Consider the following 10,387-nt stretch of genomic DNA (forward strand, 5'->3'; position numbering starts at 1 on the left):
TATCCCATACCAAGTCCCGCTCACACATCAGTCCTTGCTGACCTACATTGTATCCTGGTTCTTCAACGCCTCCAATTTAAAATTGTCATCCTCACGTTCAAATCCAATTACAGCCATGCCCCTCTCTATCTCTGTAATTTCCCCCAGCCCTGCAACCCCTTCTAGAAGTCTGCATTCCCCCAACTCTGGCCTCATGCATAGCCTCCCATTTTACCCACCATTGGCAGCTGTGCCTTCAGATGTCTAGGCTACATACTCTGGAATTGCCTCCCTGAACCCTTCTCTTTCCTCTCCAGCATCAGGTGTGGCCCAGTGGGTAGCACTCTCGCCTGAGTCAGAAGGTTGTGGATTCAAGTCCCATTCCAGACACCTGAGCACAAAAATCTCAGCTGACGCTCCAGTGCAGTCCAGTATGATTTGGACAGGTTGGGTGATTGGGCAGATGTATGGCAAATGCAGTATAATGTGGATAAATGCAAGGTTATCCACTTTGGTGGCAAAAAACAGGAAGGCAGATTATCTGAACGGCAATAGATTGGGAAAAGGGGAAGTGCAACGAGACCTGGGTGTCCTTGTGCACCAGTCGCTGAAGGTAAGCATGCAGGTGGTTAAGGCAGCAAATGGTATGTTGGCCTTCATAGCAACAGGATTCGAGTACAGGAGCAAGGATGTCTTGCTGCAGTTGTACAGGGCCTTGGTGAGACCACAGCTTGAGTATTGTGTGCAGTTTTGGTCGCCTTATCTGAGGAAGGATGTTCTTGCCATGGAGGGAGTGCAGCGAAGATGCACCAGACTGATACCTGGGATGGCAGGAATGATGTATGAGGAGAGATTGGGTCAATTGGGCTTATATTCACTGGAGCTTAGAAGAATGAGAGGGGGTCTCATTGACACTTATAAAATTCTAACAGGACTAGACAGACTAGATGCAGAAAGGATGTTCCCGATGGTGGGGGAGTCCAGAACCAGGGGTCACAGTCTAAAGATAAGGGGTAAGCCATTTAGGACAGAGATGAGGAGGAATTTCTTCACCCAAAGAGTGGTGAACCTGTGGAATTCTCTACCACAAAAGGCAGTTGAGGCCAATTCATTAAATTTATTCAAGAAGGAGTTGGATATATTTCTTAAGGCTAAAGGGATCAAGGGATATGGGGAGAAAGCAGGGACAGGCTACTGAATTTGGATGATCAGTCATGATCTCCTTAAATGGCGGCGTAGGCTTGAGGGGCCGAATGGCCGACTCCTGCTCCTATCTTCTATGTTCCTATGTTGGAGGTGCCAGCTTTTGGATGAGACGTTAAACCGAGGCCCCGTTTGTCCTCTCAGGCTGACGTAAAAGATCCCTTGGCACTATTTCGAAGATCATCAGAGGAGTTATCTCTGGTGTCCTGGCCAATTTTTAACTCTCAATCAAGATCACTAAAAAACAGATTATCTGGGCAGCACGGTGGCATAGTGGTTAGCACTGTTGCCTCACAGCGCCAGGGACCCGGGTTCGAATCCGGCCTCGGGCGACTCTCTGTGTGGAGTTTGCACATTCTCCCCGTGTTTGCGTGGGTTTCCTCCGGGTGCTCCGGTTTCCTCCCACAGTCCAAAGATGTGCGGGTTAGGTTGATTGGCTATGATAAATTGACCCTTAGTGTTAGGGGGATTAAATACATGGGGTTACGGGGATAGGGTGGGATATGTGTTGGTGTAGGGGTTACGGTGATCGGGTGGGATATGTGTCGGTGCAGGCTCGATGGGCCGAAATGGCCTCTATCTGCACTGTGGGGTTTCTGTGATTCTGTGATTATCTGGTCCTCACTAAGGAAGAAGATGCTGTCAAATTCATAGTGAAAGAGGAAGTAGTGGAGATACTGGATGGGATAAAAATTGATAGAGGTACTAGAAAGGCTGGCAGTACTTAAAGCAGATAAGTCACGTGGACTGGATGGGATGCATCCTAGGATGCTGAGAGAAGTTAAGGTGGAAATCACAGAAATACTGGCCATAATCTTCCAATCCTCCTTAGATACAGGAGTGGTGCCAGAGGACTGGAAAATTGCAAATGTTACACCCTTGTTCAAAAAAGGGTGCAAGGATAAACCCAGCAACGACAGGCCAGTCAGTTTAACCTAGGTAGTGGGGAAGCTTTTAGAAACGATAATCAGGGACAAAGTTAACAGGCACTTGGACAAGTGTGGATTAATTAAGGAAAGCCAGCATAGATTTGTTAAAGGCAAATCATGTTTAACTAACTTGATTGAGTTTTTTGATGAGGTAACAGAGAGGATTGATGAGGGCAATGCAGTTGACATGTTGTACATGGACTTCCAAAAGGCGTTTGATAAAGTGCCACATAATAGGCTTGCCAGCAAAGTTGAAGTCCATGGAATAAAAGGGACAGTGGCTGCATGGATACAAAATTAGCGAAGTGACAGGAAACAGAGGGTTGTGGTGAACGGTTGTTTTTCGGACTGGAGGAAGGTATGCAGAGGTGTTGCCCAGGGGTCGGTTCTAGGACCACTGCTTTTCTTGATATATATTAATGACTTGGACTCGGGTGTACAGGGCACAATTTCAAAATTTGCAGATGTCACAAAACTTGGAAGAATAGTTAATAGTGAGAAGGATAGTGATAAACTTCAAGAAGACATAGACAGGCTAGTGAAATGGGCGGACACGTGGCAGATGAAATTTAATGCAGAAAAGTGCGAAGTGATACATTTTGGTAGGAAGAACGAGGAGAGGCAATATAAACTAAAGGGTACAATTCTAAAGAGGGTGCATGAACAGAGAGACCTCGGGGTATATGTACACAAATCATTAAAGGTGGCAGGGCAGGTTGAGTAAGTGGTTAAAAAAGCAAATGGGATCCTGGGCTTCATAAATAGAGGCACAGAATACAAAAGCAAGGAAATTATGACGAGCCTTTATAAAACACTGGTTCGGCCTCAACTGGAATATTGTGTCCAATTCTGGACACTGCACTTTAAGAAGGATGTGAAGGGCTTAGAGAAGGTGCAGAAAAGATTTACGAGAATGGTTCCAGGGATGAGGGACTTCAGTTACATGGATAGACTGGAGAAGCTGGGATTGTTCTCCTTAGAGCAGAGAAGGTTGAGAGGAGATTTGGTAGAGGTGTTCAAAATCATGAGGGGTCTGGACAGAATAGATAGAGAGAAACTGTTCCCATTGGAGGAAGGGTCGAGAACCAGAGGACACAGATTTAAGGTGATGGCAAAAGAACCAAAGGCGACATGAGGAAAAACTTTTTTACACAGCGAGTGGTTATGACCTGAATGCACTGCCTGAAAGGGTGGTGGAGGCAGACTCAATTTTATCTTTCAAAAGGGAATTGGATAAGTATCTGAAAAGTATTTGCAGGGCTACGGGGAAAGGGCGGGGGAGTGGGACTAGCTGAAGTGTTCTTGCAGAGAGCCGGCACAGGCTCGATGGGCCAAATGGCCTCCTTCTGTGTTGTAACCATTGTATTGTATTATCACATTGCTGTTTGTGGGAATTGGGTGCAGCATTTCCTGCATTACAAAGTGACGACACTTCAAAAGTACTTTGTTAGCTGTAAAGCGCTTTGGGACGTCCTGAGGTCGTGAAAGGTGCTATATAAATGCAAGTCTTTCTTTCCATCAACACCTCCTTAAAATCCACCTCTTCGATCAAACTTATAATCACCTTTCAAAATATTTTCTATGGCTCGGTGTGTGCATTTTTGTCTGATTATGCCTTGAAGCAGCACCTTGGGACGTTTTTCTACATTACTCTATAAATGGAAGTTGTTGTTTTAAACATGATTTCAAATCAGATGCAAATTTTGTCACAGTTCTGAAGACATTGATAAACAAGAACCCATTCCTGCAATGTTACTGCCAGTATTGATGGATCGTACAGCCTAGCAATTCCATCCCTGACGTAGAATAGCATTGTTGACTAGTCTCATTTCAGTTTGTAATCTGAGTCATGTGTATGCGCATGCGCAAGTGGGATGGGGACATGTTTTGTTCCGCATTACTGCCACTTTGACAGGTTCCAAATTCATGGAGAATGCAGAGATATATGGTCATTAAAAAAAACTGGAGTGGTTGAATATTCATATAACTGGACTTGTAGTGGAATTTTTTCACAGCTCATTAAATCCAGAGATTGTGCCAGAAAACTTGAAAATAACTAATAGTGTTCCAATTTTTAAAAACAGTCAGCAGCATGACCCTGGGAATTATAAGCGGGCTCGCTCGTGGAGAGCAAATAAAACTACTGTAACAATTTATGAATAAAGGCAAGAATTCCAAACTAACTCAGGTTTAAGAAAGGCAAGTCAAACTACACAAACTCATTGGAATGACGGTCTCTGCTCCATTCCTCCTCAATGGCCGAATTGGGAAACTCTCACGTCAGTAGAAGGAGCATTTCTCAGTGATGGGTCACTCCACCTCAGTGGAGAGTAAGCACTTGTAGGACTAATATCCCGCAAAGCATCCAATGATTGTTGGAACCCTGCAAAATACAATCAATGAGCGGTTCTGGAGAAACCTTTGACCTAATTCATCTCAGCCTCCTGGTTGAATAAGGAAGAGCACTGAGATAGGTCATAGCTGTGGGAATATTAACATACTATTTGTACATTAATAATGTGTAAGCAAATACAACATTTGATGCTTGTTTTACATGAAGAGCAAGTTAAAACAATCTATGCAAGGAATTTCATTGTTCAAAAATGTCAAAGTCGATGCCCAAAATATATCAAGCAGATTCTAAAAATTTAAATCACGATTTCAAAGATTTATGGTCTGCTGCAGATGTCGTACAAACAGTGAAAATTGTGGCATGTTTTGAAGAATGATTTTATGACAGAAGTACCATAAATCTGTGGCTTTTGCTGGAAATAAGTTTTTTTTTGTTTAAGTGAAAAGGATTCACTAATGGTGTTTAATCACTATCTGGTAACCTTTCGATTATCAGGATTAAAATGTTACACGGTGGGATTACTGTGAGTTTGACATATGTCAATAAATCACCATTTCATCAGATCCCCGCTTTGCAATATATTTTTCACTAATGCTCAATATAATACACTGCTTTACAGAGGAAATCGTACTTAAAATCTTCTGAGGTGGCGAACTGATCCTCCTGTGTTCACCTGGATAATGAGATGTTTGCAGCAATCTATTGCAGCCTTACAGATTAAACCTACCTGATATTTCCGTTCAAGTGTTGAGTATTCCTGAAGAGTAGAATCAAAATCCAGGGGATTGACGTCCTTTGGTAGAACTGCTTCTATTTCCCTTTGCTCTCTAATAAGCCCGAGAGCTTTATGTAGCCGCTGGATCGGAACTTGTGAAAAGCCGATGGTCCTTTCCACACAGTTTTCCCCCTTATCTCGGAGATACTGGTCTCGAAGTGAGCGGCACCTGGTTTCGTTCAAGCCCCCTTCTAATCCAACATTAAACCAATTGGACAAAGAATGCTAAAAATGAACGCTTCACTCTCGAAGTACGTTTAAAAATGCAAATAGGGGCCTGTGTGTTGCTGACAGCTGGTTTAGATTACAGAGCACCAACTGGCGTGAGTTCCCACAACCAGCTTGTGGATCTTGGCAGTTTAGGGCTCAGTACTTAGTCTTCCTGGAATGGCTGAGACCTTCAGTGTGTTTAAACTGATATGTTTTTGCTTTTATATGTTAGCTCATGGGGCCTGAATTTGTATTAAATTAAAATTAACTGAAAATGGTTTATGGAAAAACGCCAACACACTCTGATGTTTGCAATGAAAATCACTACCAATTTAAAACATGGAACAACTCGTGCAACTTTTTTTTCTTTAAATGTATGGAAGTCTGGGGGAAAGTTAATGTAGCTTTTACAAGCAGGGGGGAGGGTGGTGAAGAGGGTTAATGGCTGCACATTGCGGTGTAGAGAGATCCAGCTCTCATCTTGGATACCGTGGGTCTACGGCATTGTCATTTTTCATCCTCACCATAAAATAAAACTGAAACAGTCTCCACTTTGGGCCTCGTGCTTTGCAAATCGTGTTTTGGTGAAGTGCCCAATTTGGAATGTTAGGAAGCTCTGATTACTGTCAAAACACCATTTTGCTGTTGGAGAATTTTATTTCATTTTTCTCCCACTTCCTACTCTTTTCGGCTACAGTAAGAAATGGTAACAAGGGGCCATTCATAAACAGTGTTAATGGTTCCACAAGTAAAATATATTACTGCTTGCAACATTAACCTGCGCTTGCATCCATGTAACAGCCCTCTGCTATTTCTACTGAGGTGTTAACCCATGAAAATGGTAAAATAGCAGAGAGGGGTCTGTCATGTGAACACATTGGCTCGGATTGTGCGGTAGAAATAACAGCGCTCATCGTTATTAGAGAGTAAATCGGACAGCAACTTCCAGTGACTGCACATGCGCAGTTAAAAGTGGAAATCAAGACATTGCGGCCCAAGTTGACCTGCTCCTCCATAAGCTTCGCTTTAACAGTATCTCGCTAAAAAACGTGCCACTGAAATATATGCAACAGCGTGAAGTTGCTGTACTTTTTCTTTACTTGTTCATGAGATGTGGGCATCACTGGCAAGGCCAGCATTTACTGCCCATCACTAATTGCCCTTGAGAAGGTGGTGGTGAGCCGCCTTGAACGGCTGCAGTCCGTGTGGTGAAGGTACTTCCACAGCGCTGTTAGGGAGGGAGTTCCAGGATTTTGACCTAGCGACGATGAAGGATCGGCGATATACTTATGCGATAAAATTCCATTAAACACGCCAGAAAAGGTTGGGACTTATCCATTCCAATCTAAGTAAATTTTTAACGGCGTGAAAAGTCTTAATTACTGCCAAAAGACCTTTCTGGCACTGAAAATTAACACTTAAGTGTGAAATCACACTCCTTCAGATTTGAATTATTGATGGAAATTATAAAAAATTTAAAAATGTATATTTTTAAAAACTTTTTCTTTGTCTCTTTTATCTCTTTCTCTTAATCCCATCTTTCATTCCCTATTTTTGTTTCACTTTCTGTACATGATTTGGCATTGAATTAAATATTCTAACTTAGACTTCCTGGTTCAGACACTGCATGGCCGCAATTTTGCTCACCTCGGCAGGTTCGTGGCGGACGATGTAGGTGGCGGGTCCTGACCCCGCTGCTGGCTCCATCCCGCTCTATGAAATGATTTTCCGTTGATTGGGCTTCTTATGCCCGCCCAGCACGTTTCCCGGGCCAATTAGAGGAAGCGGGTCTGATTACATCATTTCATGAAGCGTCATCAGCTGGTTTCCTTAAAGGGACCATGACCAACTTTATTTTGGCATTCGTGTTGTCAGTGTGCTACAGCACTGAGGTGCTACAAACACTGACAAGCACTGCAGAGAGGTGCATGGCTGCACCCAGGTTTTCACATGACTCCCTCCATATGCTTATGGAGGGAGTCAGAGCACGTAGGGAGGTCCTCTTCCCTTCCGATGGACATAAGACACCTCCCCAGGACACCAACACAGCCATAGAAACATAGAAGATAGGAGCAGGAGTCGGCCATTTAGCCCCATGCCACCATTTAAGGAGATCATGACTGATCATCCAAATTCAGTAGCCTGTCCGTGCTTTCTCCCCATATCCCTTGATCCCTTTAGCCTTAAGAAATATATCCAACTACTTCTTGAATATATTTAATGAATTGGCCTCAACTGCCTTCTGTGGTAGAGAATTCTACAGGTTCACCACTCTTTGGGTGAAGAAATTCCTCCTCATCTCTGTCCTAAATGGCTTACCCCTTATCTTTACACTGTGATCCCTGGTTCTGGACTCCCCGACCATCGGGAACATCCTTCCTGCATCTAGTCTGTCTAGTCTGGTTAGAATTTTATAAGTTTCAATGAGATCCCTCTCATTCTTCTAAACTCCAGTGAGTATAAGCCCAATCGACCCAATCTCTCCTCAAATGTCATTCCTGCCATCCCAGGTATCAGTCTGGTGAATCTTCGCTGCACTCCCTCCATGGCAAGAACATCCTTCCTCAGATAAGGCGACCAAAACTGCACACAATACTCAAGGTGTGGTCTCACCAAGGCCCTGTACAACTGCAGCAAGACATCCTTGTTCCTGTACTCGAACCCTCTCGCTACAAAGGCCAACATACCATTTGCCTTCTTAACCGACTGCTGCACCTGCATGCTTACCTTCAGCGACTGGTGCACAAGGACACCCAGGTCTCGTTGCACTTCCCCTTCTCCCAATCTATTGCCATTCAGATAATAATCTGCCTTCCTGTTTTTGCCACCAAAGTGGATAATCTCGCATTTATCCACATTATACTGCATCTGCCATGCATCTGCCCAATCACCCAACCTGTCCAAATCATACTGGAGTTTCTCAGCATCCTCCTCACAGCGCATACGCCCACCCAGCTTTGTGTCATCTGCAAACTTGGAGATATTACATCTAGTTCCATCATCTAGATCATTAATATATATTGTGAATAGCTGGGGTCTTAGGGCCGATCCCTGCGGTACCCCACTAGTCACTGGCCGCCACTCGGAAAAAGACCCATTTATTCCAACTCTTTGTTCCATTTATTCCAACTCCAACTCTTCCTGTCTGCCAACCAGTTCTCGATCCAAGTCAGTACCTTGCCCCCAATCCCATGTGCCTTAACTTTACATGCTAATCTCTTAAGCGGGACCTTATCGAAAGCCTTCTGAAAGTCCAAATACACCACATCCACTGGTTCTCCCTTATCTATTTTACCAGTTACATCCTCAAAAAATTCCAGTAGATTAGTCAAGCACGATTTACCTTTTGTAAATCCATGTTGACTTTGTACGATCCTGTCACTGTTTTCCAAGTGCTCTGCTATTACATCTTTTATAATGGACTCTAGCATTTTCCCCACTACCGACGTCAGGCTTACTGGTCTATAATTTCCCGTTTTCTCTCTACCACCTTTTTTGAATAGTGGGGTAACATTAGCTACCCTCCAATCCATGGGTACTGTTCCAGAGTCTATAGAATTTTGGAAGATGACCAGCAATGCATCTACTATTTCTAGGGCCACTTCCTTAAGTACCCTAGGATGTAGATTATCAGGCCCTGGGGATTTATCGGCCTTCAATCCCGTCAATTTCTCTAACACCATTTCCCTACATATACTGATTTCTTTCAGTTCCTCTCTCTCATTAGACCCTATGTTTCCCGACAGCTCTGGGAGGTTATTTGTGTCCTCCTTTGTGAAGACAGAACCAAAATATGTATTTAGTTGGTCTGCCATTTCTTTGTTCCCCATAAAAAATTCCCCCGATTCTGACTGCAAGGGACCTACGCTTGACTTCACCAATCTTTTTCTCTTCACATATCTTTTAAAGCTTTTACAGTCAGTCAGTTTTTATGTTCCCTACTAGCTTACTCTCATACTCTATTTTCCCCCTCTTAATTAATCCCTTTGTCCTCCTTTGTTGAATCCTAAACTGCTCCCAATCCTCAGGTTTGCTGCTTTTTCTGGCCAATTTATATGTCCTCTCCTTGGATCTTATGCTATCCCTAATTTCCCTTGTTAGCCATGGTTGATTCACCTTTTTTGTTTTATTTTTATGCCAAACAGGGATGAAAAAATTCTGTAGCTCATCCATGTGATCTTTAAATGTTTGCCATTGCCTATCCACTATCAACCCTTTGAGTAACATTCCCCAATCAATCCTACCCAACTCGCTCCTCATACCATCGTACTTTCCTTTATTTAAATTCAGGACCCTAGTCTCTGAATCAAATACTTCACTCTCCATCTTAATGAAGAATTCTATCATATTATGATCACTCCGCCCCAAGGGGCCTCGCACAACAAGATTGCTAATTATTCCTTTCTCATTAAATAATACTCAGTCTAAGATGGCCTGATCTCTAGTTGGTTCCTCGACATATTGGTCCAGGAAACCATCCCGTATACACTCCAGGAATATACTCCTCCACAGTATTGTTACTAATTTGGTTAGCCCAATCTATATGTAGATTAAAGTCACCCATGATAACTGCTGTGCCCTTATTGCACGCGTCTCTAATTTCCCGTTTAATGCCATCCCCAACCTCGGCATTACTGTTTGGGGGTCTGTATACAACTCCCACTAATGTTTTCTGCCCCTTGTTATTTCTCAGCTCTACCCATACAGATTCCACATCAGAGCTAATATCCTTCCTTACTATTGTGTTAATCTCCTCTTTAACCAGCAATGCTACCCCACCTCCTTTTCGCCAGCCAGGTGGCACATTGCACAGGAGGGCACAAGCAGAGATGTCATCAGGAGGACCAGGGTGCGGTGGCTCAAACCTTTCAATGATCTCATTAGATCATGAAACGTTAGTAAAAAGCCACGCTCAACCTCATCCTGCTGTGCCACTCA

General features: G+C 43.5%; 1 protein-coding gene across 2 annotated transcripts in view; it reads right to left on the reverse strand.

Annotated features, from left to right (window-relative positions):
- fbln5 (fibulin 5) overlaps positions 1 to 5,561 on the reverse strand; it is a 121,874-nt gene extending 116,313 nt beyond the window's left edge. For both annotated transcript variants that reach the window (XM_086002728.1, XM_086002727.1), the window contains exon 1: positions 5,192 to 5,561. The gene's annotated coding sequence lies outside the window, so the exon portion shown is untranslated. The remainder of the gene's footprint in view (positions 1 to 5,191) is intronic.
- Between the last annotated feature and the right edge of the window lie 4,826 nt (positions 5,562 to 10,387).

The sequence above is a fragment of the Somniosus microcephalus genome, chromosome 12 (assembly GCF_052327205.1).
Source record: "Somniosus microcephalus isolate GS21.2 chromosome 12, FLI_Smic_1.0, whole genome shotgun sequence".
In the NCBI taxonomy this organism is placed as follows: Eukaryota; Metazoa; Chordata; class Chondrichthyes; order Squaliformes; family Somniosidae; genus Somniosus; species Somniosus microcephalus.